This window comes from Tiliqua scincoides, chromosome 10 (genome assembly GCF_035046505.1).
Source record: "Tiliqua scincoides isolate rTilSci1 chromosome 10, rTilSci1.hap2, whole genome shotgun sequence".
Lineage (NCBI taxonomy): Eukaryota > Metazoa > Chordata > Lepidosauria > Squamata > Scincidae > Tiliqua > Tiliqua scincoides.
The window spans coordinates 18,566,761-18,588,183 of record NC_089830.1 but is presented as its reverse complement, the minus strand read 5'-3'; the positions used below and the strand labels follow the sequence as shown (position 1 = coordinate 18,588,183).

Sequence of the window (21,423 nt, the reverse complement as noted above, 5' to 3'; positions counted from 1 at the left end):
AAAATTATGCAGGGGATGGACAGAGTGGATAGAGAGATGCTCTTTACACTCTCACATAACACCAGAACCAGGGGACATCCACTAAAATTGAGTGTTGGGAGAGTTAGGACAGACAAAAGAAAATATTTCTTTACTCAGTGTGTGGTTGTTCTATGGAACTCCTTGCCACAGGATGTGGTGATGGCATCTGGCCTGGACAACTTTAAGTTGGACAAGTTTCTGGAGGAAAAGTCTATTATGGGTTACAAGCCATGATGCGTATGTGCAACCTCTTGATTTTAGAAATGGGTTATGTCAGAATGCTAGAAACAAGGGAGGGCACCAGGATGCAGGTCTCTTGTTATCTGGTGTGCTCCCTGGGGCATTTGGTGGGGCCACTGTGAGATACGGGAAGCTGGACTAGATGGTCCTATGGCCTGATCCAGTGGGGCTGTTCTTATGTTCTTATGCATGCAAAAGGTCTAGGTAGGGCTGGGAAAGAGGTGCTGTCAGCCAGAGCAGGCAATACTGCCCCTGCTAGACCCATGGTCTGACTCAGTTGGAAGCAGCTTCCCAAATTCAATGAGCATAACGTACCTCTCCATTGCCCTGTATTGCCCATTATGAACAGCTTCAAATGAATCTCCCCAGTACCCAGTATGTGCAGAGGCAGGGGATGCCCTAAAAGGCACCCAGTGTTCACGTGCTTCCACGGACACTGGAGGCAATAGATCTTCTCTGCACTTGGAGTTCTAGCTGCTAGAGAGCCGGGGGAGGGGGTCTGAGCTGAACCTTGGTGGATGATGATTCATTCTCCAGCACTTCAGTGCTGGCACCTGTTGTTAGGGGCCTTAGACCAGCATTCTTCAACCTGTAGGCCATGTCCCCAATGGGATCACGAAGCCTCATTTGAGGGGTTGCCACAAACTTTCAAAGCCTGTGCAAAAGAGAACTTGGATCCATTCCAATCATGGCCTTAATGGCACCTCAGAAGGCCTCCAGGAGGCATTCAGAAGGTATTTCTAGTTGTGTCTGGGAGGTCCTTGAGGTCCAGATGTGGGGTCGGCATCTGCGTTGAGTCAACTCCGCAGATGCTGAACCCGCAGATATGGTGGACCCAGTGCATATAACATGGGATTTGTTGGCCAGTTTTTGTGGGACACAAATAACCAGGACACATAAAACTGGATGCAAATGCCAGTGGCTGGGGTGAATTTGGCCAGGACACAATCGTTCAGGATGAAAATAACCTAGTACCCAACAACCTGGCTGGGGGTCTTCATTCCTGGTGTCTCCCACCGCTACAGAGACTGGGCCAAAAGTGGAGAAACTGCCTGATAGGAAGGGACATCTGCTCTCTGTCCTCACTTGTCTCTGATTTCAGCTCCACAGCAACTTTTATTCAGGAAATTCATGTTGACCTGAAATGGCCTCCCCACATCTTCAGTCCCCTTTGGGCCTGCAGCAACAGTGGGGCATTTTTGGCAGTGTTCAAGGGGTGGGCCAAAGAGGTTGAGAAAAGGGTGGGTCTTTACCTTATGAACGGCTCAGATCACCTGGTGGTGACTAACTGATGGACACCATTTCCCCCCTCAAAAGCCCCTAGGAATGATGATGATGAATTTAGGTGCATTATTGTGCAGTCTTGTTCCCAGGTGACTCTCAACCACCATTGAGATGCAGTATTGTTCCTAGGGGCATTCTGGGAGAACAATGGCAGCGACCTGTTGGGGAGGAGATCATTATCGCCAAACTAGTGGGGAAACCATATAAGCTGGTTTGCCCTCTTTTCACCTCCACCCCCTCCCCAATTGAAGCCAAAAGTTCTTTCCCAATAACTTTTGGTCCATTTCTAGATCAAAAGAATGTGCGGAGTCTGATGTACATTATGGTCTTGTGGGCACTGAGACATGGCAGCAAATGTGGAAGGATAAATCTGCATCTTTCATAAGCGAGGAAAGAAGCAGCCATAAATAAAGGCGGTTACTCAGACAGTGTCGTGTAAAAGGAAGTGGAAAGAGTGTGCAGGCAAGTTGTCAGCAAGGCATGAAATTAACCTTATGGACATGCAGATTTTCAGCAAGGCCTACGTGACTTCCCATTTTCATATCTACAGCATGTTGAGAAGTGGCCTGGATGGGCTGGCCTATGAACCCAAATGCTCTTTGCACAATCCCTTTGTCTGGCCTACCCATACAGCAGAATGAAGCGGCAGAATCCCAGGGCCATACCCTCTGGTGGTGGACTGATGTGAACACATTGCCCCCTCCTGCCTGCTTCCTCCACTTCTTCCTTCTCCGTGTCCTTCTCAAAGCCAAGGAGTGGGAGGCGGCCCAGCGGCAAGGCAGCCAACGGTGGGCTGAGTATGGCACACTGCCGGAGGTGCTGCAAGATTTTGGACCAGCCCAATAGACAGCAACTGTTACCCTGCACATGCCCGATCTCGTCTGATCTCGGAAGCTAAGCAGGGTCAGGCCTGGTTAATACTTGGATGGGAGACCGCCTGGAAATACCGGGTGCTGTAGGCTTATACCATAGTCTTTCGAGACTGAAGGTTGCCAACCAATAGAATCCAAGAGCCTGTCATTCTGTTAAGGATCCAACGGCAGTCAGGTGGGGGCAATCAGAGGTGGCCCCAGAAGTGACAGGGTCCAACATAAAATATTTTTTGTGGGTTCCCCACCCTTTCCTGCAGCTCCCCCCAACTCACCAGGCTGCCATGGTGTTGAGCAGCCATGGCGAGTCCAGGGCTGAGAGTGCCGTGTCTGGAGTGCGGCACCCGGAAATTGGTGGCGGAGATGTGTCACCGTCGACTGCTTCTGAAAGGCCCGTTTCAGGCCATTCGGATCGAGGGGCAGGTAGGAAGGTCACACAGAGCAGCACTCAGATGCTTCACATGGACAATTCAATGTCAGGGCAGCTGCTATGGTGGCACAGAGTCCTTCCAAAGCACAGGACCAACGGCCTGAATCACCCTTAGGTAGTGTTTCCTAAACTTTTTAGCACTAGGACCCACTTTTTACAACAACACTCTATCGGGACCCACCTAGGTACACCAGACTTTGAAAAAAAGGAGATATAGCACTAAACAATATTTATCTATATGTCATAATAACCAGAAAGACCCACAAACATTTATCTCCCTATACTTACAAACTGCAGGAGCTCGACTCTTTGTGGGGTAGTTAAGAACATAAGAACATAAGAACAGCCACACTGGATCAGGCCATAGGCCCATCTAGTCCAGCTTCCTGTATCTCACAGCGGCCCACCAAATGCCCCAGGGAGCACACCAGATAACAAGAGACCTCATCCTGGTGCTGGTGCCCTCCCCTGCATCTGGCATTCTGACATAACCAATTTCTAAAATCAGGAGGTTGCGCATACACATCATGGCTTGTACCCCATAATGGATTTTTCAGTAGTAGTAGCAGCTACTGTATCTGATTTTTGAATAGCTTCAGGGCTTGAGGCCATTGGATACTGATCTTTTCATCACCATGTGGCGACCCACCAAAAATTAGGTCGTGACCCACTGGTGGGTCCCAATCCCAATGAGCAACTTGCAATGAGCAATGTGCAATGAGCAACTTGCCATCATGCACTGAATCCCTCCCCCGTACATGGATATGTGCCATCTCTCTCTTGTCCTTCAAACCTCTCCTGAAAATCCACCTTTTCTGTGATTTTGGAGGGGTGGTGGCTTATGCTCTTAATCCTCATTCTCATGTGTAACTAAGCTTTCAGTAGGTGCAATGCCATCTGCCCACATCCTTCCTTCCTTTCTGTCTCCTTCCTTCTGTTATCCTCATTGTCTACTGAGTTTTTCAGATCCTTGAAGGCAGGGATCTGTCTGTTGTGTTTCTGTCTAGGTCCCTAAGCTAAGGTACAATGATGAGGCTGTCTTGACTGACTTTCCCCCCCCCCCCCAAACCAATGGTTTGGGGAAGGGCAGCTTGCATTTCCAGTGACTCTTCATCAAGGCACATCATCTGTGGAGGGTGCCAGGTTGGGAAGGCCACAACAGGAAGGGGGATCTTGGCAGGAGGAATTTGATTCCAAAACAACACAGCTGGAGAAGATGTGAGCAGAGTGCCCCAGCACATTCTTCTCCTCACTGCCTGCATACACAGCCCTCTGTTGTTTTGCAAATCACTGGGAAATGCAATCGCCTGGAGGCCCCCCAATGTAACTGGGAATGTTAAGCATTTGAAAAGCTGCCTTGTCCTTTGTCCTGAGATGTGAAAACAATCACTACCCCCACTCGAATTTGTTTTTGGGGGGGTGGGTGGGGTGGGAGATGGCTAGGCTGTTTTAGACCTTCCTATCCTCATCTACACAGAGGTATGTCAGACCAGGCTTCTGCTCTGTACATCTGGCTTCTCCTGGTGACCAGGGCCTGCGACCACATATTTTGCTTGCAACATTGGATGTTATGGTGCCCAGATGGGTTCACAGATGTGGTCCCAGGCCCTGGTCACCAGGAGAAGCCAGATGTGATGCAGATGGGTTCACAGCAAGCTGTCATAGGGATGTGTGGATGCATGTTTGCTACATAACAAAGCTGCTTGGATACTGGCTCAGGTCATTCACCCATCTGGTGCTGTATGATTATTTATTTTTCACATTTTTATACTGCCCTTCCTCCAAGGAGCTCGGGGTGGTGTACGTGGTTCCTCCCCTCCTTTTATCTCACAACAACCCTGTGAGGTAGGTGAGGTTGAGAGAGAGTGACTGGCCTGAAGTCACCCAGGAAGCTATGTGGCTGAGCAGGGATTTGAACCTGGATCTTCCAGGTCAAACTCCAATTCCCAAACCACTATACCATCCTGGCTCTGATTGGCAATATCTCTTCAAGGTCTCAGTTCAGAAGGCTTTTTATTTCCAGTTCGGCTCCTTTGAGAGTCTTTAAAGCAGACATGCCAAGGACTCCATTTAGGGCTATTTGCATATAAAGCATGTGCCCCCCTCCCTTGAGTTATGTCTCCATCCAGGGCTGTCTCAAGACCTCCTGGCATCCTAGGCAGCATGCCAAGTGCCCATCCCACATCTCCTGATGTGCCAGCTTCTGCGAGTGTTGGGAGAGTTAGAACAGACAAAAGAAAATATTTCTTTACGCAGCATGTGGTTGGTCTGTGGAACTCCTTGCCACAGGATGTGGTGATGGCGCCTGGCCTGGACGCCTTTAAAAAGGGATTGGACAAGTTTCTGGAGGAAAAATCCATTACGGGTTACAAGCCATGATGTGTATGTGCAACCTCCTGATTTTAGAAATGGGCTATGTCAGAATGCCAGAGACAAGGGAGGGCACCAGGATGCAGGTCTCTTGTTATCAGGTGTGCTCCCTGGGGCATTTGGTGGGCCGCTGTGAGATACAGGAAGCTGGACTAGATGGGCCTATGGCCTGATCCAGTGGGGCTGTTCTTATGTTCATGTTCTTATGCTCCTTAAATTGGAAAAGGAGGAGGGAGATGAAATGAAAGAGTAAATGTGGAGGAAAGGAGAATGGTTACCCATGAGGCTGACATTCTGGCCTTCCATTCTCTTCTCCTCCACACTTCCTTTTCTGCATTGTCCCCCTTGCAGGGAGTGGGTGAAGAAGCAGCAGTGGAAGTAAGTGGGCGATGGTGTTGGGAATCCCCTGCTGCCTGAGTCATCTGCCTCCATCAGCCTCATGGATGGACCGGCCCTGGCTCCATCCCATGCATGTACCACACATAACCCTCTAACACTGCTATGTCTCAACCTGACTTGCTATTACCAGAGATGGGATCTCCAGAATCACACACTTGCTAACACAAGTGATCTTTGCATGAGATCTCGTCACCTTGGCCCAGTTTATGAGGACACCAAAACATCCTGGTTTCGCTGAAAGAACTTCAGGCTCGTTCTTGGCCTGACATACTGGTGGCCATTGTGATGAAACCGGTATCCACTGGCCACTTCCTCTGCAATTTGCTTTCCCTACTTTCACAAAATCTCAAGGAGATGGTCTTAAGCTTGCACTACAAAGCAAGTCAGAGCGATGTTAAGCAATGCTAACAGTGAACCTGTTGTCTTTGACTGTTTCAGCGCTACTTTTGACCTTGAGATCTTATCTGGGACAGCGCAACACTCTTCTCTCATTCAGTGACATCAGCATGGCTAAAAAGGCCCAATCTACATGTTACGCTAGAGGTCCATGACTTTCAACATCATGGAACCCACCAACTGGAGCTGTAGTGCATAAGGAAGGGGTGAATATGTTCTGACCCTTTGTTTTTGTGCCAATTCTCTGACTTAAATTGTCCACCCCCTGAGCCACTATTAATCCCTGATGCACTGGGTCTCTTATTAGTCTCCAGAGCCTCCCAGGACCAAAACAGAAGTGACCCAGAAATCCGTTTTCCTGATATTTTCTCTCCACTTCTAAACATTAACATTGGGGCTTCCATTTTTATTGGAGACATAATACTGGAGAAAGGCTCTTAACCTTCTTCCATGCTATTTCCTTCTCCCAAGTTACCCCCCCCCCCGCCAGAAAGCTGGTATTAGACTTGCAGAAGACAAACACCTGTATTCAGAGGTGTAATGTACTGCCCCAGCACCTGGGGCAATGACATCACATGTCATTGTGTCACATGACATCACTTCCAGGTTCTCCCCAGAGGAGGGGATGCTTGCTGCAGCAGCTCTGCACCCCCATTCCTGCTGTGGAGGCTCCCCTTGAAGGGTCAGAGAATGACCCTTCAAGGTCACAGGAGAAGGAATAGCGGGTGCGAAGCCACCAGCACTTCCTCCTCTGGGGAGAATCTGAAGTTTACTGCCTTGCGGCGCACAGGAGAAGGAGAGGGGCACAAAGCCGCCAGCACCTCCAATGTAACTTGGGTGGAGCATGAAGGGCAGTCATGCTCTTGACAACCCATCAAAAATCAGGTCATGACCCACCAGTGGGTCCCAACCCACAGTTTGGGAACCACTGTTCTATACAACTGTTGTTTTGTTTAAGTATATGGATGCTGGAAAGTTTGAAATGGGATGGGAAAAATTACTCGAGGTGCATTGGAATGACTGTTTTTCTGCAGCACTGATGAAAAATCTCTAATAAGTGTATAATATCTTTTTCCATAGACTGACTTGGAGCAGAAGAATACCCGTTTCAGATAATAATATTTTCAAATATTGACACCTAACAGCCTTTTCACATCTGCTGAGACAGGACAGAATAATATGCTAATTGCATGCAACAAAAACAAGCAGATTAGCGGTGTAGCTGAGACGGAAGTAAGAAGAACCTCCTGAGGTCTTCTGTTCTTCAATCCTTGGTTGAAACCTGGCCTGATTCTTTTTCTCTGCCTCTGCTGGTACTGGATGAACTTGGTCAGCTAGGTGGAGTCTCCTTGTTGTTCCGATAAAAGCAAGGAAAGGTTTCACCTGCCTGGATGGCTTGAATCATACCCTGATATAAATTTACAACTTGCTCTTTCAGGTAGCTGCAAGTGCCACCTTGGAGCTGAAGAATAACCTATGCTAGGGCCAAAGCCCGAGGAAGAATTCACGTTGCTGTTAGCAGAGGTGAGAAAAACTGAGCTAAAATTGTAACCGCAGAGACAGTACAATGTTATACAAGATATTTGCACGTTCAGAAGTGTTTATGATTAAATTCTCCTGAGACTCCCTGTGAAAGATCAGGGTACAGGGTGGGGGGTACTGGTGTGTGATTCTGTATTTTAATGTACTGATTGTTAGCCGCCTTGGGTGCCCTTTGGGGAGAAAGGCGGAGTGTAAATCTAATAAATAAATAAATAAATAAATAAATAAAATAATAAATCAAAGGGTCAGTCTGCTTCATTCAGGTTTCTCACAAAAGTCAACTGTAAGAATGCTTCTGAGGGCAGCGTATAAGAGGCAGAGTGCTGATAAGCTTGGGTCTCAGTCTGGCTAAGAGCTTGAGGCTAGCAGGGTTCCAAGAGCTGATAACTCAGGGATTGGTCTTTTAAGGGCTGTCGGAGGTAGATTAGGTCATCACAGTAGGCCAGTGTTTCCCAAACTTTTTTGACTGGTGGCTCCCTTGAGCTACTGGGCCATTGGCCACGGCTCCCCATTAGGGCTACAATCCTATACATTGTATAGGGTGCTGGGATTTTTGCAAGGATTATGTGGCTCACCTGGCTGGTTTTTGTTCAAGAACATACCAAGAAACTTATTGGATCAGACGAGAGTTCCTTTTGCCCATGGTGACCCAACCAGATACTGCTGGAGAGCTCCACAAACAGGACATAATGGTTGGCAACCTTCAGTCTCGAAAGACTATGGTGTAAGCCTTCAGCACCCAGTATTCCCAAGCGGTCTCCCATCCAAGTACTAACCAGGCCCGACCCTGCTTAGCTTCTGAGATCAGACAAGATCAGGCATGTGCAGGGTAACAGTTGCTGCAGAATGCAATGAAACAAACCCCATTGGGGCCCCTCCCATCCCTGGTTGGCAACCTTCAGTCTTGAAAGACTATGGTATAAGCCTACAGCACCCAGTATTCCCAAGCGGTCTCCCATCCAAGTACTAACCAGGCCCGACCCTGCTTAGCTTCTGAGATCAGACAAGATTGGGCATGTGCAGGGTAACGGTTGCTGCAAACAGGACATCGTTCTTTTTCAATTTTTGGCTGATAGTCTCATCCTCCACTAATTCTCTCAGCTGTTAGCTCCGCCAGTGCTCAGGTGTTTACACCTTGCTGCGAGAGCTACCAACAGTTTTGGACTAACTCAGTGATAGACACCATTGGGCCTACTGTTGCTATAAGAAGTGATGTCATTAGGGTCTGCATCACCTGGTGTGGGAGGCCAGTGCATCTCCCCCACGATGGACCTCCTCCCATGTGGTGGGCAGGGAAACAGTCCAGGCAGTGAGCTCTAGCCCTGCTGGTTTTTTGGTTATATGTTATGATAGAATAGAGATATTTAAACGCGGTTTGTTTAGTTGCATTCTGCATGAAATCACACATTGAATGATACATAACATGATGGTATTATTCAAAAATACCAAGATTTAAAAAATATTGGCCAGTAGTGGTGTCACCCCCACCCCGTGCATGTCACCTGTTGTGGCCTGGACCCCTGCACCCCCCCCCCCCAGTATGCCACTGGTTATAAGCATGCTGGTGGGTGGCTACCATTTTTCATGGCATGGAGTGCTCATGTATCAAGCAAGCACCAAAATGATCAAAGCAAGGACCAGTCCAGCAGGTTCCTCCAGAAAGCTGCTGGCCCTTCTTCTTGGCCAGGTGCAAGCACTGAGTTCAGCTGTCACACCATCCATATATCAGGAGGCCTCAGGAATCCAGGCAGGCATCATAACTGGGTTGGTGCTGAACAATGGCATGACTTGGCTGCTTGACAGTTGCTCACATGGGGCCTGCAATTCCTGTCAAGTGCACCCGAACCCATGAGAAATTGTTCCTTCCATGCCTACTTCTTGGCAGCTCAGTGTGTAACAGAATGGAAGGAAGGGCAATGGATTCGGCAGGCATGTGTATTCTGATGTACGTGTGCAAGTGTCTGCGAGAGAGTCGTTTGACTGCACGTGTTAGGCATGGGCGGGACTTGTTGTATGAGTTCCCATTGGTGGGGCTGTCAGATTTCCAGCATTTGACTCAAAAAGGATGGGCTTGGCACAGTGGCATGATGTGGAGTCTGGGAATGTCACAGGGCTGCCAACTCTTGAACTTCAAGAAGTGGAAAGTCAAGAATTTGAATGGATTGGATCTGGGAGCCCAACCCAGCAGTCAAGGCAGGGCTGGTGCTGGAGGCTAGCCAAGTCAGGCACCAGCCAAAGGCTCATGCGCACTGGGGGGGACGGATCTGGGCAGACCAGCCCCTGAACAGTATTGGCGTCCGTGATAGCACCAGATGCTTGATTGGGGCATAGGTAGAGGAGCTCTGTGAAGGGCAGAGTATAGGACTTTGCCCCAGGCCTCCAGCAACCTGGTGCCATCACTAATTAAATGCAACACAGTACCTGATGCATTTTAATTTTCCTCTGTATACAGCAGATAAGGAACCCCACAGATTGGCAACCATGGAAACTTTTTTTTTTGCTTGGCAAATAACAAGAGCAAGACTGGCCTAGTTATGAGGCTTGGGGCTGCGATCCTGTAGACACTTTCCTAAGCCCCACTGAATTTACTTCTGAGTAGACATGCATAGGATTGCACTCTGACTGAGGCTACAATCCTATGTGCAGTATCCTGGGAGTAAGCCCCATTGATGACAAAGAACTGAGTAGATCTGTATAGAACTGAGTTGTAAAATGCTCACTTAGGGCCCACTCCAACTTTCCAGCTCCAATGCAACCATGCCAATGGGGTGTGTGCTGTATCCTTTGGTGGGGGGACAGTCACAGAGGCCTCCTCGATGTAAAGGAATGTTTGTTCCCTTACCTCAGGGCTGCATTGGGGCTGCATTGGCCCTGGAAAGTTGGATAGGATTGTGCCCTTAAGTGTGGCAACTTGGGGGGCTCAGCAAACCAATGTGGAGCACCCCTCCCTTGCTTCACAACCACCCCCTCTGGCCCACCAAGCCATTCAGCTCATCGATCCTCTTCCTGCTTGCTTTAGGGGGAAGAAAATAGGGGCAGCGCTAGCCCACCTCTTCCTCCAGTGCTATTTGCAGCTGGAACTCCACAATCCTTCTGGAAATATATTTTTGGATAACTACCCCTGACAACCTGTGCTAAATAATTTGTGGGTGGAGGGCACCTCCTGTGAATTTTCTACCTGAGGCAGGCATCTCAGTTGGCCTCATAGATGGGCCAACCCTGGATTCTTAGATAATTCTTTATGCTTTATTTTGGTATTTCAATAAAAACAGAAACGTCAAGTTGGCCAAACTTCAAAAAATCATGCCGAACAGAGGCTGGGTTCATCTCAGCTTCTTTGAATGGGCTGCTCTCTGTTTCCAACTTGTCTGATGACCTTTTGTGGAGCCTGGTTTGACTCAGAGCTGAGCTAATTGCAGTTTATTCTGAGATGACTGGAAGTAGCAGAAGGCATGAGCAGAAGCCACTCACCAAGACAGTGAATCATCTCCAAAAAAGCGCCACCTTTTCTCTCTTATTCATTCTCAGGCACCAAAATGTCTTGGACCAACCCTGCCTGAATTTCCCTCACTTTATTAGAAGACTGACATGAGACAAAAGCTTCTGGTCTGATCGTCAGTAGATTAGATGATCTGTTGCCCAAGCTCTTGGGCTGAGGCCCTTCAGGTCTTTTCTTTAAGGACTTCAGTTTTGGAATCTCTTCATTCCAGACCTTCTGGGGCAAGTTAAGTACATTGGTGACACCTGTCTCCAAGTCTCCACTCAGTCTCATGCTCAACAGGAGCAGAAACAGGATGGAACCCTGAAGCCTTCACAATCATCAGTCATCAGCATGCTTGGGATCGAGCCTCCAAGTGGAACACCCAAGAACAGGCTCCAGGACACTGCCTGAGCAGGTTGGATTAGAAGCATTTTCAGGCAATGCCGGTGTAGCATGAAGTCAGGACTGACCCAAGATCTCCTTGTGCCTGAGGTAGTATGTTTCATGCTGACCTCCTTACCCGGTGGTGTGCCAGCTGCCACTTCTCCTCCTCCTCCTCTTCCTCCTTCTCCCACTGTCTCGTTCAAAAAAGGAAGAGGAGAAAGAAGCAGAAGAAAAATTGTGGAGGAGAGGAGAGTGGCATGCTAGATTGTCTTAGAAACAATTCAGCCCTTCACCTCCTCTCCTCTCCTCTCCTTTCCTCTCTACTTCCTTTTTTGTTCCATTCCCTTCTTTTTTTCAAGCCCAGTTTGCAGAAAGAGGAGGTGTGGTAGAAGTAGGTGGCGGAGCAGTGGTGAACCTCCCATTATAGACAATGGGGCAAATGCCCTGGGTGCAGAGCTTCGTGTGCCTTTAGGACCCTGCGGAAGCCTCTCTGAGGCTCCTGACAGGTTTGGAAACTGTGCTTCTTTTTTTCCCCATAAGCACAGTTTAAAGCAGTGATTTTCAACCTTTTCCATCTCATGGCACACTGACAAGGCGCTAAAATGGTCAAGGCACACCATCAGTTTTTTGACCATTGTCAAGGCACACCATGTTGCTGGCAGGGGGCTCACACCCCCCAATTGCCCTTCTAATAAATGACCCTCCACAAACTCCCACGGCACACCTGCAGACCATCTGCGGCACACCAGTGTGCCATGGCACAGTGGTTGGAAATCACTGGTTTAAAGCATCAGGGAAGCCTGAGGAAGCTTCCCTGACGCAGTCCATGGCTGTGCAAGGCTCCATAAGCTTCAGGTAAGTGGGGGGGGGAGATTTGCTTGTGGGGGGGCGGTGACATCCCGCAGGGAGGACGCCATCATGGACCTTTGCCCTGGGGCACGGGGAGATCTGTCACTGCCCTTACCAGTGTGTGCTTGAGGAGGCCACCTCCCTCCGAATTATATATAGACAGACCTTGCATTAAGAAACACTTAGAGACAGGGGTTCTCATTGTGTTGTGTTAATTCATTTCTATTGGGAGCCATTATTGAAAGACAATCTATAAACACAGGAAGTAAATAAATATGTATGATCTGAAACACACACAACACAAGACACTTGCTGACACTAAGTGCACTTGGACCTTGTCTGAGAATCTCATGGACATCTCGTAGAGGAAAAGCCCTGTGTTAGCCAGGAATTAGGAGTCCCTTGAAATGGTTACACTGAATTACCTCTTAAAGAGGGGAAAGGCTCACTTGATACAGGGATGCCATTTTCCACAGCAATCCTGTGTTCTTTTTATAAGGTGTCATTCGGCTCTCACGCATTATTGGCTATGTCCACCCAGGTGCAAATTCATTACCAGCTGCCCTAACCCACTGGATTTCAAGTGGGTTGAACCCCGACCTCAGATGGGTCACACCAGGGAACCCCTCCTTTATATTTGATTGGGTTTCTTTTTAAAGAGGAGAAGTGGGTGCATGTAACAGAGGGGTGGGGCAAAGATGAAAAAAACACACAAAGAGGTACAAGAATTCCCTTATTTTTATGAGCGGTGTAGAAGGAGATGTTTTTGTAAGCAAGCCTAGTTTACCTCTCTGTTGTGTCTGGACCGCTGAGTCCAACAAAGGCAAGCTTGGCCAGTTGGAGATGGGCATTGCAGGTCAGGCTCTCAGTACTCTGGACAGCTCCAAGGGAGTTAATTGCTCAGAGGGTCAGTGGGAGACTGACAGCCCCATCCAGCGCAAATTCCAGTGCTGTGGGCCATACTGCATCCTGTATGGGAATTTGGTTGCTGGAGGTTTCCACGGGGTAAGGGGACATTTGTTTACCCTTACCCTAGGGTAAGCCCCAACATTTGCAATGGGGCAACTTGAACCTGCACAAACTGTATAGCTGGCACAAGTCCACATTGACCTGTGAAATCGGATCAGGTCTGGGAAGGGGCATAGGATTTGGTGCACTTGGCTGCTGCTGATTCTGCTCCCTCCCAGTTCTGATCCACCCACCCCCCTGCCCTGTTCTGCCTTCATGCTGCTCAATGCAGAATGTACCTTCCATGGTGCACTTTGCTCCTTGAGACTATGGTATAAGCCTATAGCACCCGGTATTCCCAGGCGGTCTCCCATCCAAGTACTAACCAGGCCTGACCCTGCTTAGCTTCCAAGATCAGGCGAGATCGGGAGATAGTGTTCAGTATAGGGAGATGGTTGGCAACCTTCAGTCTTGAAAGACTATGGTATAAGCCTACAGCACCTGGTATTCCCAGGCGGTCTCCCATCCAAGTACTAACCAGGCCTGACCCTGCTTAGCTTCCAAGATCAGACGAGATTAGGCATCTGCAGGGTAACAGTTGCTGCTATGCTGTCACAAATTACTTTACGGTACTTTTATGACAGCAAGCACTGGTGCAGTGCAGGCTGTTCAGGATTGTGCCACAAATAGAGGTCAGTTTTATTCCACACCCCCCCCCCACAGATTTCAGTGTTTTGGAAACATTAGACGTGCAGAAAGCAGGTTTTATATTCAAAAGTGACATGATAATTATAAATTATAAAGGCTTTAAAAGTGTTCTAGGTAGGCGATATAGGTGGTATAGTGTCAGCAGATGCAGCCACAGTCAAATTTCTTAAAATAAAAATATATTATCCACAGTATCACATGAGTTATCAACTCACCACAAGATGAGTGTAGTGTTTAGACTGGCAGACTAATCCTATCTAAATTCCCGTGCACCCCATGGGGAATTTTGGCTGCTGGAGGTTTCCTAAGGGGATATTTGCCCCAGGTTATACCCTAGCTGCTGCAATGGGTCATCTCAGACCTGTGCCACCAATATCACTGGGGGACATAGCAGGTGGATAAGGACCGGGAAAGGGGTTAGAACCGCCACCGCCAATCCTGCCCCCTTCCAGGCCTGATCCACTCACCCCCACCTCTTCTCCTCCCCATGGTTCCATCTGGAGGAAGGTCACTCTGATGGCTGGGTGGTCAGGGCATCATCTCCTTATGGGATAATATGTTAAGGCATCATTCAGTGCTATTCCTGATGATCACAGCATGTTCCTTTGGAGTGTTCCTCTTTCAGCAAAGAAGCAAAGGTGTTAAATGAATAAGTCCCCAAGTTAGTTCCCTAGAAATCTAACCGAGGAAATATTCCCCACAAATCCCAGTGGATATATATTATCGCGACGGCAGGTCATTTGATGTTTGTCCAACTTTGAAATCCATCTCTACTTATGCAAAGTTTGAAATAATATTTGCTTATCTTTCCCAAGGCCTCCCAAAGGGTTTTAGAAAACGATGCTGAAATGGATATATTCATTTACCCAGCAGACAGCTGGCAGGATAAGACGACAAAAAGGAGTTGTGTTTCCTGGCTGTCTCCATTGAATTGAAATAGCCGTGACTTTACAGAAACATAGGTTGTGGAGAACTCTTAGAAACCTCACTTCCTTCTTCTTTGGGCGAGAGGGTGTTTACCCTGCATGTGCCCCAGTCCTGTCCCCCACAACAAGTTTATGAGACGCAGCCACACCATGTGGCGTACACTGCATACTATGGTGGAGGAGATTGGGGGCTTCCACTGTTAATAATTCCTCCTTATACCATGCAAGGGAGGGACTGTAGCCAAGTGGCCAAGCTCTGCTCTGCATCCAGAGGGTCACCAATCCTAGTTCAAGTGTGACCTGGTATCAGTGGGGGTTCCATTCCAGACTCCCTCCAGCAGATACTGGGGATTCACGGATACCGGGGACACCCCTTTAAAAGATAGGGAAAACAAAACATAATGTTAAAAATAGCTGTGCTTACCTGCTGCCTTTTTAGGGATGTAGGCAGCCTTCTGAGTTGCCTGTAGCCTCTTCCTTGTCACTGTCATCCTTCACTTTCTCTACCTTTTAAAGGGAAATCCCTGGTATCCACAGATCCCCAGTATCCACAGATAACTGTTACCACAAATACCAGATCTGGCGATACCGGGTGCGCCTGTATCTCCAGGTAGGCCAGAGGAAAATTCCTGCCCCAAACCCTGGAGAGCAGCTGCTTCCAGTCTGTGCTGGCAGTTCAGAATTAGCTGGACCAGGGCCTGACTCAGAAAAAAGCAGCTTCCTACCTCTCTGGTTGGCAACCTTCAGTCTCGAAAGACTATGGTATAAGCCTACAGCACCTGGTATTCCCAGGCAGTCTCCCATCCAAGTACTAACCAGGCCTGACCCTGCTTAGCAGTTGCTACCTCTCTACCACGGATGGATGACAACTGCATCCATCAAAGCAGAGTGTTCATCACAAGACTGTATTTTGTTTCAGCTATACTTCAAGTTAGTAGCTGTTGGAAGAATTGCGCAACAGCCAGTGGTGTTGCTAGCAGGGTGTGGGGGGTGCAGGCTGTACTGGGCGATGTGCACAGGGTGGGGGGGTGACATCACCGCTAGCCAAAATTTTCAAAATCTTGCTGTTTTTGAACAATACCACCATGTTATATGTTTGATGTGTCATTTCATGCAGAATGCAGTTGAAATTGCATTGAAGTATCTCTAGTCTATCAAATGTGAAAGCCAAAAAGCTAGTGGGGGTGGGACAATGGTGCATCACCTTGCCGACCACCTGGGGCATTGCTCTGCCACTGCATGGAAGGAAGCCCATCGTGGGGTGTGATGTGCTAGACTTCTGCACCGGGTGTTGCAAGCGCGAGTGACGCCACTGGCAACAGACCTACACAAGCATCCTGCAGCTAAAGGGGGAAATATAGCTAGCTATCTAGCTAGAGCGGTTACCTATTTTATTATTTTTATTTTCCAGTAAGTCTCTTTACGTATGCATTGCTATTCTCAGGCTGACTTCTTTTCGCTCCCCCTCCCTCTGAAGATGCTCAGCTAGAAAGACAGGCTCTCTCTCTCTCTCTCTCACTCCCCTAACCAATTATGTAGTTCCTTCAATGAAGTTTTCCCTTCCCTTCTAACCACAATACTGGCAGTGATCTTCTTAAAAGAATGGTTGGCAACCTTCAGTCTCGAAAGACTATGGTATCAGCCTACAGCACCTGGTATTCCCAGGCGGTCTCCCATCCAAGTACTAACCAGGCCTGACCTTGCTTAGCTTCTGAGAGCAGATAAGATCAGGCATTTACAGGGTAACAGAGGAAAGAGGTTCTCTCGAAACCCCCAACTGTGCCAATGGTAGCAACCATGGATGATCTTGCGCATACATTCTTTTCCCAGGCATGTTGCTCCATGTCACTCTTGGCTCTAAACTGCATTTTAGGTTCTTCCTGACTTGTCTCTTCGTGGGAGTGATTAGGGAAAACCTGGAAACCAAAATGTGTAACTCCCCCTCCCTTCCCGCTTCCATCCTTTCCTCGAGCCGCGAAGCACGCATCCTTTCAAGAATCAATAAGCGTGCATGGAAATTCCCAGTGCATGAATATTGCATGGGTCTAAGTACAAAGGTACAACATAGGTTTGATTATGCTGTTGTTTTAAATAAGCAAACTTAGTTGTTAATGAAGCCCCTATGCATATTTAGGGAGCCTGAATTATGTATGAAGAGGCGAGAAATGCAGGCTGGGTAAAGAAGGTGAAGGCTGATTCGATGTGGTGAGGTTTTAAATCATAATTGAGGCTTGGGGGGGGGGGGAAGAATGTGATCTCCCCATTTCCTAAAGCAAATCTTCCTGAAGGCAGAAGAGCAATGGCGTTCCTGAAGGGGCTGAATGTTTCACCCACAAACAGATAGGCACAGATTCTGGGTAAGGGGTGGTGGGTTTTAGCAAGCTGAGATTCCTGAACGTCTGTCATGAACTTCCTGGCACCTGAGGCAATGTGTCAGAGATGATGATGATGATGAAGAATATTGATACACTGCTTATCAACAAAAAATGTTCGCAAAGCAATTTACAAAGAACCTCAAATAACAAAATGCTCTAGGTCAGGGGTCTGATCAGGGGTGTCAAACATAAGGCCCACGGGCCAGATGCAGCCTGCAGAAGCTCTTTATCCGGCCTGCGTGATACTTGAACTCTCCCACCCGCACCATTAGCTGCTCTTGGCTGTTGAGCTGTGCTGAGGTGTCACTGCCGAAAGGGTGGCCCACGTGATTTCCCGTATGATCAAGATTTTCTCTTCTATCATTTGCAGCTAATGAGTTCCTCAGCATGAAAAAAGTGCTTAATTTTTGGTCATCACTCGCTTAATGACGTCACTTCCTGCTTAATGACATCATTTCTTGTCCTCAGCAGGCGACATGAACGCTGTTCGGCCCGCTACATGAGACAAATTTGACACTCCTGCTCTAAAATGCTCTAAGCTAATCTAACCCAACCCACTCCTCTCTCCTCCTTCACACTTCTTCGGTGGCTTTGTCCCCCTATCTCTTTATGATTCCAAAGAACAGAATGGGAAGTAAGATAGGTGGGCAGTGCTCAAAACATGATGCAATGGCCTGGATAGGCTTGCCCTGACTTTCAGCATGCCGAAATCATGATCAGGTTAAGGCTGAATTCAACAGAATTCGGAAGAGGAAAATAGTTGAAGTAGAATATACAGCTCTCCTTTCTGAGTTCCACCATACCCTCAAGGCCGCTTTGAGAACTTTTCCTTAATCACTCCACAACACTTTACTCCTTATTTCCATTCAACTTCATTCATAGTGCCTTAGACTTAACTGAACACTATTTAAGTACATTGACATGCATTATGTATTTGTTTCTTTAACTCATCAGAGGGAACTTTACTTCCTTTATATCTGCAAAAGATTATCGATGTGTGGTTTTACCAGTTTAATTTCCGTGCTTGAATCAGAGAGGAAAAAAAGTAGGGGTCTTCAAATGAAATCCACAAGTTCCATCCTTCCTTCACCTGCCCCCAATTCAATCACTGCCAAACTGTTTATTAATTTGTTCCAGTCCTTAATTACACTTCAGTTCTCCCCTTCAAGGAGCTGAGGTCAGCATACATGCTTCCTTTTCAGTTTTTCCTCCTTGTAAAATTCTCCTGGGAGAGAATTACTGGCCGAAGTCATCTAACTAACTTCAGTCAGGTTTTGAACCATCTCCCCAGTCCCAGTCCAGCAAGCTACCCACTACACAACAGTGTCTCTCTTTACCATTCAAAAAATGCATACAAGACACCTTGAGGATTATACGATGGAAAGATGGGATGCCAATTTTTTAAAAGAGCACAAGATTTTGTTTTGCTTGAGTCAGAAGCAAAGAATAGGCCTGCCAGAATAGAAGGCCAGGCCTTTGTGAGCTTGTGGCGGTGTCAGTGATATTCACTTTGGGTTCCAAGAGTGTGATTTCTGATAAAAGGCATCCACAGATGTCCAAGAAACCGTCTGGCCGGGGACAAGAAAGCCTCTATTGCAGGGCCTTGGAGAGGTCTTATCTCCGCAGCATGGAGGATGGTGTTGCTAAGCCTGTAGGCCGAGCAGGACAAACGCTGTTCTGTTCTATCTGGGCTGGTGGGTTGGCTGGCAGAGGGGTGTAAGGTGTCTACGCTCAACTCGCCATGCGGGGGGAACGGGTGTTGTTTCCCAGAGAAGGAATGAAAGACCAGGCGCTAAATTGATTTCCATGAATATTTGAGTGCGGCTGAATTATTTATGATGCCTTAGTGATACAATGAAGGGGGGGGGGGGTTGGAGAGACCTAAGGGAGGCATCTGCAAATTTTCCAGATGATTTCATTCGCAAATGCTGCCAGTTATTATTTCTGCAGGTCCAATTCCCAGCCGGGGCCGGCCCTGCGTGCGAATTACCCGAATGCAGAGTCAATACCTGTATACAAATTTATCTCCCCCTCCTCTTCCCTTTATCTGTCTTAATCTGCCAGCCTTCTAAGTGAACTTCATGACTTGCCCATTTGATTCCCCAGGAGGACTGTAATTGGACGCCTTTGTCATTCAGATGAATTGCGGAGAAAAGAGAGAGAGAGAGAGAGAGAGAGAGAGAGAGAGAGAGAGAACAAGATCTCTTTGTCTGGGTGTCGTTTACAGTGTGCAGGGAGAAAGCTAGATGCCACACTGAGTGGGGCTACAGTGCTGGGGCTACAGACTGGGGCTTCCTCAGAGACAGGGGAGCAGGGTCTTTGCATGCTGCTGCAGAAATATGGTCAAATAAAGATCTCAAATGCCAGGAGTTGGGGATGTGTGCTGCTCATTGGTGTAGGGACATTGGGACCAGAGCAAGACTTCTTGACGCACACCCCTTTGTATGGGATCTTGCTGCACCAAATGCTGCCCCCTTATCTGTATGCCATCATTCCTCCTGTTGCCTAGAATTAAACAAAGGACTAGGGGAACAGAGCTGACAAGGAAGTGTGGAGGGGAGCACAGTGGTGAGCTAGGGTGTTTCTGGCACTGTGAGCTGGCACCCTTGTCTCTTCTGCACTTCCATATCTGCCCTGTCCCCCCCCCTTCCTTTTTCATTCCAGGGAGTGCGAGAAAGAGTCGAGTAGATGGACAAAGGTGAGTACTCCTTTCCCATCTGCTTCCTGAGGCAACGGTCTCAGCCAGCCTCATGGATGGGCCAACCCTATATACAGGCACCACCCCCCAACTCATTTGTCAGGTTCGGACCAAAGCAGTGATGAAATGTTGAAATGGTTGAAAAGCGAGACTTGTCTTTTTTTCGTTTGCAAATGTTGCTTCCAATGTTTTTTTAGCTAGCAAATTGCAAATGTCTTTTTTTATCTTGCAAACTCCTGCAGTCACACAAAGATTTCTGCAGATGCCTTTGGCAGTGGTTTTCAAACTCTCCAGGAGAGTTTGAGCTACTGTAAGTTCTTGCGGGCGTGGGGGGGGAAGGCTGTGGGGGTGGGTGGAAGGCAGCGGTGCGATCCCCAGGATCACGCCACTCAGGGGGCTGCAGGGGCTTGGGAGCACTTACCCAAGCCTCCTGCAGTCTCCCCAGGGTGCAGGGAGCCCGGTGCGAACCTTTGTTAGAGCTCCCTGCAGCAGTGAATGTAAAAGTGGGGCGATTGCACCCCGCCTCCACTAAAGCAGAAGTGCAGCGCGATCGCTCCACTTCCACTTTCACTGCTGCGGGGAGCCCTAACAAAGGTTTGCTCCGGGCTCCCTGCACCCTGGGGAGGCTGCAGGAGGCTTGGGTAAGTGCCCTTAAGGGGGCAGAGGCCAGGGCCCACAGGCTGGGGCATCGTGACGCCCCAGTTTGAAAAGCCCTGGCCTTTGGGAATGAGAATAGACCCAGAGCTAAAGTTGGCATGCTCTCTCTCTCTCTCTCTCTCTCTCTCTCTCTCTCTCTCTCTCTCTCTCTCTCTCATGCACACGCACATACCGAAACAATTTGAATCATCACGTCATATGCAAATCAACACGGGGGAGGGCAATTTTAGCCTTTAGAACAGCAGAGAGAGGTTGACAGAGCAGATCATGCGTTGAATGAATGACTTCCGAGTAGAACTGAAATGTTTTGAAAGAGCGGCATGTTGAAAAATGAGCCATCAGAAAGCGGGGGATATCTGTATATATAAACAGTTAACAAGGTGAGACCTAAAGACAGCCCCAAAGACCTGCTAATAGAGCACCTCTTGATTGCTGGGATATGAAACACAAACATTCATGTCATTATAATCTCAGGGCATCACTGGCATTTGCAGGAAGATGAAATCACGCACGCTGCACAATTGATGCAATAGCAACAATTAGTTTTGACAGCGAACCACACATACATCTTACTTGTTCCATGAGATACAGTGGCAATTATTGACTCTCCGTGTCCAATAGAGCAAATCGAACCAGGATGCCTGACATTCCTCTAGTGACCCTGCAAAGTCTTTCACGTGTTTTGTCTTGATGCTATCCTTGCAACAGCCCGGTATGGTAAGCACTGATTCTCCCCTTATTTTGGGGCTCAGTCAGGAGCAATTGGTCCAGTTGGCTTAAGGCCAGCTTTGCTCCTGATGGGGAACTGGCTTTAAGCCAACTGGACCACTTGCTCCTGATTGGACC

At 48.1% G+C, this 21,423-nt stretch overlaps 3 pseudogenes; 1 reads left to right on the top strand and 2 right to left on the bottom strand.

The window, feature by feature from the left end:
• Nucleotides 1-2,390: 2,390 nt before the first annotated feature.
• LOC136661891 (5S ribosomal RNA) lies at nt 2,391-2,507 on the top strand (annotated as a pseudogene).
• Nucleotides 2,508-8,279: 5,772 nt separating this feature from the next.
• Nucleotides 8,280-8,397, bottom strand: LOC136661901 (5S ribosomal RNA; annotated as a pseudogene).
• A 5,305-nt stretch (nt 8,398-13,702) lies between these two features.
• Nucleotides 13,703-13,823, bottom strand: LOC136661815 (5S ribosomal RNA; annotated as a pseudogene).
• Nucleotides 13,824-21,423: the final 7,600 nt, after the last annotated feature.